The sequence below is a fragment of the Apodemus sylvaticus genome, chromosome 8 (assembly GCF_947179515.1).
Source record: "Apodemus sylvaticus chromosome 8, mApoSyl1.1, whole genome shotgun sequence".
Taxonomy (NCBI): Eukaryota; Metazoa; Chordata; class Mammalia; order Rodentia; family Muridae; genus Apodemus; species Apodemus sylvaticus.
In genome coordinates, this window is record NC_067479.1 from 36,788,436 (window position 1) to 36,793,988 (window position 5,553).

The following is a 5,553-nucleotide window of genomic DNA, read 5'->3' on the forward strand; positions in this document are numbered from 1 at the left end:
GATGTGCAAGTACCATTTGCTTGACCTAGCAATGTGAGTGTTTAATGGACTTAGCAACACTAAGGCTGTGAGCTGCTTATCTGAGTCCTAACCCTCAAGAGCTTTGCTAATTCTTTCATATCTTTTGCTTCCACTTTTTTTTTTTGCAATTTAGACCCAAATTGTACAATTAACAAATTGCTAATGATTACAAAAATTCACTGCACAATAGACCTACCAAGAAACTACTAATTAATAAATGTTTCTTGGTGCTATTAAATGGTAAAGGTTAATACTTAATTTTAGGGGTTTTGCTCATTGAATCGATACTTCATCACTGTAAATGTAAGGAGACATCTTCTGTTAAATTTAATTTCTGTTGGAAGTGACGCTAGTGTTATAGTTACTAGAACTCCTGTGATTTCTGCTGTTAGTGCAATTGCATGGACTATATTGACATTGAATTGTTGTCTTTTATTTTGACATAGATTTTCATTCTTACATATGACTTACTACTGTGTTTTGGTATATAGGTCATATCATAAATTCAAAAACAATATCTCTATTATTTGCTTAAGAGATTATAAATCTGTCTCTATATAGTCAAAATGGATATATACTTTTAACCATTAGCAAATAATAAATATATATTATTTTTAATTTTTAGAAAACTTACAAACTATCTATAGTTTATCTATAATTTCTTCAAGAGCAGATTCCAAATGATAGCTCAGTAGATAAGGTACTCAGTACCTAAGTGTGCCAAGTGAGACAGACACTCTGAGTTCCATTCTGGGATCACCATGTAGAAAGGATGAATCAGAATGTTGAAGGTTTGCTCTGATCTCTGTGGCAAATATGCAACACATCATACCTCAAACGTAAACACAAAGATAAATAAATTGATAAATGTAATAAAAAGTAGAATACAATTAATGATTCTTCATAATGAAATGGCATTTACTATATTGCATTAACACTTTAAAGTTGTTTTTAAATATGATTCAGATACTGTCAAAAGTGTATTGATTGTATTTCATTTTTAAATCAAGTTTCAAAAATAGCACATAAATTTTGTTTACAGGGGCTGGAGAGATAGCTCAGTGGTTAAGAACACTAACTGCTCTTTTGAAGGCTCTGTTTTCAAATACCAGCAACCACATGGTGGATAACAATCATCTGTAATTAGATCTGATGCCCTTTTCTGGGGTGTCTGAAGACAGATACAGTGTACTTACATAAAATAAATAAATAAATAAAAAAATCTTTAAAAAACTAAAAAAAATTCTTTACAATTAAAATAGATCAACACTCATGCTACAAAAGTATTTTTCATCTTTTGAATTATTAAAATAATGCATGTTTTCTTACATATTTTCTGAATAAGATAAAGTCTAATGATTTTTTGCTAAGTTCCTTTAAAGCACAAAATCAAGTGGTTATACTAGTGAATGTCTACTGCTATTCAGTATTTTAACATGATACAGTATTCCATTTCACCATTTGCCTGTAGTGCAAGTTCTGTATTTATACACGTATGTAGAATGTACTAACTTGCATTTACTAATATGCTGTTGACATGCCCAAATGAAGTCATTTTTTGCTTTATGCAACTTTATAGAAGAAAAATAATTACTAGGAGAGCTACTAGTTGATCACTCATCCATTGACAACTCACATCATTTATTCAGTGCTATATTTAACAGTATTTGAAGATAGATTAACTAATAGCCTCCTAACAATTTAAAAGAAAATTACAAAATGTTTGGAGACCCTATTTTGGAATACAAAGGGTGTTTGACTTTCAATTTCCATTCTCTGTAGAACAAGAACAGGCCAGTCCTTTATTGACAAACATAAAATATATCACATTTTCTGTTCTGCTGATGCTATAATTCAACACAAATTCCCCATCCCCATCAGTTATGAGCATAAGGTATATCATGTCACCTCAGTCTAACAGTAGAAGCTTATGCTGCTGGAATAATGTCACTTACTTTAATGTGACAGCTAAGCATCCATCTCCCTCGCCCTCAGATGGCTTCTTCAGCATGTTAGAGCAGTGAGGATTGGTTTAGCCTCTCTCTCTCTCTCTCTCTCTCTCTCTCTCTCTCTCTCTCTTGGTTTTTCAAGACAGGGTTTCTCTGTGTAGTCTTGGCTGTCCTGGAACTCAGTCTGTAGACTAGGCTGGCCTTGAACTCAGAAATCTGCCTGCCTCTGCCTCCCAAGTGCTGGGATTACAGGCGTTTGCCACCATGCCCGGCTTGGTTTAGTCTCATAATCAAGTTAGAGTGAAAGAATTAGCCACATGATACACATGCTCCAGTTTTAAATATTTCTGAATTTTGGGAAACTGCTGTCTTGTAACTACTTTACCACTTCTAAAAACAGTTATTGTTCAAAGTTGGAAGAACGTAAGTCTTCTGAGATGAGCACGTGAATGAATGGAGGGAAGTAAACAAAAAAATAAAAGTAAAAAATGATGATGTCTCATAAGGGAGCAGACGCATAATAAAATTTAAAAAAAGGAACAGTAATTTAAAGTTTATTCAGGCTATAATGCTGATAATTCTGACTTTAAGGTAGCATCACATGACATACTTCTGAGTCCATTCTGAGACATTCTGTTGTACTTATCTCTGTCTGTTTCATAGATTTACACAATCTCTGGGACTAGGGGTTTATCTGGGTTGGGATCACATAGCAGTGAACAAATGGATCGAAGAATGTTTGAAATAGTTAAAGCAGGTCACCACTGTGATCTTAGAGTATCAAGACAAATGGTGCCATTACTGTTAATATTCGGATGATAAATTCTGGTGGTAGACACAGTCTTCGGTGGTTTGAAGTGGTAGTATCTAGGAAAAGAAATTGTCAAAAAGAGTACACCACCTTTATATGGGCTGTCATTAGGTCCCATAATTGTGCCTTGCCAATGAAACATGCCATCTCCAGCTAGAACTGCAGAATATTGTGCTAGAGAGTCATGGGGCAAATCACTAAGTTCCTTATTAATCTGTTTCAGGGCGATAGACTGTGATTTTTGCTCGGCTTCTTTCCATTTCTAATTGTACTCAAGTTCTAGCCAAAACTCTTGATTATCCCTGCAGTGAGAAGGATTGTCTCTTCTCACACCCTGTATCCCCTCACACTGGCTCTGCCAGACACAGGCTTAGAGGTAGGTACAGGGCCTCTCTTGAGCTGAGGACTGGGCCTCCTCCCCACGAGGCAGCTGGTGCCTCCCTGGCCCTACCCCAAATAAAATCTTTATAGTGACAGTTATATATTAGATATTAAAGGAGTTGAAGACAAAAAGATAATTACTTTTGGTAAATAAGTTTACTCAAAGAATAAATATAGCATTAAAATGAAAAAACATTCTTTTATCTGATCAATTATTTTATTTTTATTTATTCTGAAAACAATATTACACCCTGTACATATGTCCATGATTTTCTAAATAAATGAATATTAATATTTTAAATACTTATAGTTAAGTGTAGATTTTATAAATGATACAAATTGTTTTACCTAGGGATATATGGAGATGCTTTAAAAAGATAGGATTTTTAATTACAAATTTGATTAAATAGAAGAGATTATCCAGGGAATACAAAGTAGACATTGCAATTTACTAAAGAGCAAGTGTTGAGCAAACTGATCACAAAATATGGAAAAAATAATAGAAAATCTGTTTCAAAATCAAGAAAAGCTATAATACATGTTTTGTAAAAATTGATAGATTAGAAATATTAAACTTTTCTTCATTGTGAGGAGGAAAATATGAAACCACTGCACAGCATTCAGTGTATGTTAACAAGCTGTGATAACAGTTTTAGATGACAACTCTATTATGTTGACCATTACTTGACAGACTATTCACAAGGAAATGCAGGATTCATGTACATGTGCATACACATGCACACATGCACACACACACACACACACACACACACACACATCTTACACCAAAAGGGAACAAAGACATGATTGCATGAAATTCCAAGTTGATCAACCAATGTAATTTCCTTTTTTTAAAAAAAATTACAATTTAGTTACATTTCTCCATTTCTCTTCCTGGCATCATATACAAACACTTACTCTGTCCTGCCTCCATTAAATTCATGATGTAGATTTACACTGGGTTTTTTATTACATGTATATATGTATACTCATATACAATCTTAACTATATCCTGTTTATATTGTATAATATTACTTGCATTTATGATTTCAGGACTAAATATTTTTATACATATAGTCCTGAAATATAACATGCTATTTTGATATTGCTACTGTGACTCCAAAGGAAATTTCAAATAGTAAGATCAGAGATGAGAAACATTGTGTTCATTCCATCAACCGATGAATGGTGTATAAAACTCTGTCATTACAGTGATGTAAAAAGGAATGCAAATGGAAATGATCAAAGATTTGATTGTTGGGGTGATGAAAACATTTGCACTTGGAGAAACAGAAAATGCAGAAGAAATGTCACTACAAATGAATCTAGGATGGCAAACAGGATAAGCTGTTTTACAAATCAAAGGACATTTTCAAGAAAAATGAATGTTCACCCCAATTATTTGAAAGCAGTTTAAGAAAGATTGCATTAAGAGCCATTACCATAGTATTTAGTAAAATATACATAGTTAGAAACATTAATCAGAGCAGTTTTAAAAGAATAATGAGGTTCATAAATGCTTTAATGAACTACAGACAAATAAATTTAGGTGATCTTTTTCTGACAAAAATAAAAAATATATTACAACCTTAGGATAAAACAGAAACAGTTATATACTAACCCAAAAATTTCAGTAGAGAACAAAGAGAGAGAGAGAGAGAGAGAGAAAGAGAGAGAGAGAGAGAGAGAGATTGGTAGCTCTAATAACACTTGGAGAGTTGGTTTATCTCTAGAAATTCAAAATTGCAACCCATAAAAATCAAATAAAGGGCAGGCAAGTGTATAATTGTGGATTCAGTTATGGTCTATGAAGCTAATTTCACTAAAAATAAAAACACACACATTTTCAGCTGAGTTTCAGAAATCAAGTAAACAAAGACACAGGTTTTATGGCAACTTGAAAATCTTCCTAAGATTACCAAACATTGATTTGAAAATGGAGGTTATGAATAACTGCATGAATTTCACTCACTTATCAAATTTTATTTTTACTATCACAACGAGGAAAGCCTAGAGATTGGCTAATATTTCTCAGATCATGGCTTTTATAATGGATTTAAATGAAGCACATTTCTCTGAATGACTTTTGTATCTTCCTCTCGTGGGCAAGAATGCCTCTTAAGTCCATTTTTTCTACCCAGAATATGACCATATTTAGAAACATCTAATGGTGATTTGGGTTAAATGAGTTCATCACATATGGACCTAATCCACTACGCCTACTTTATTAGAAAGGAAAATGATACCGAAGAGTATTCTCTTACCCTGGAGGAAAGGCCACAGCTAGACACAGTGAGAAGCAAAGGAAGTACTAAAACAAGCTGTTCACAGCACCTGAAAATGGTGGAAAGATAAATGATAGTTGTTAAGCCAATTGTAATATTTCCCCTT

The 5,553-nt window shown here is 33.3% G+C and overlaps 1 pseudogene; it reads right to left on the reverse strand.

The window, feature by feature from the left end:
* Positions 1 to 2,567: 2,567 nt before the first annotated feature.
* Positions 2,568 to 2,943, reverse strand: LOC127690935 (ubiquitin-conjugating enzyme E2 D3-like; annotated as a pseudogene).
* Between the last annotated feature and the right edge of the window lie 2,610 nt (positions 2,944 to 5,553).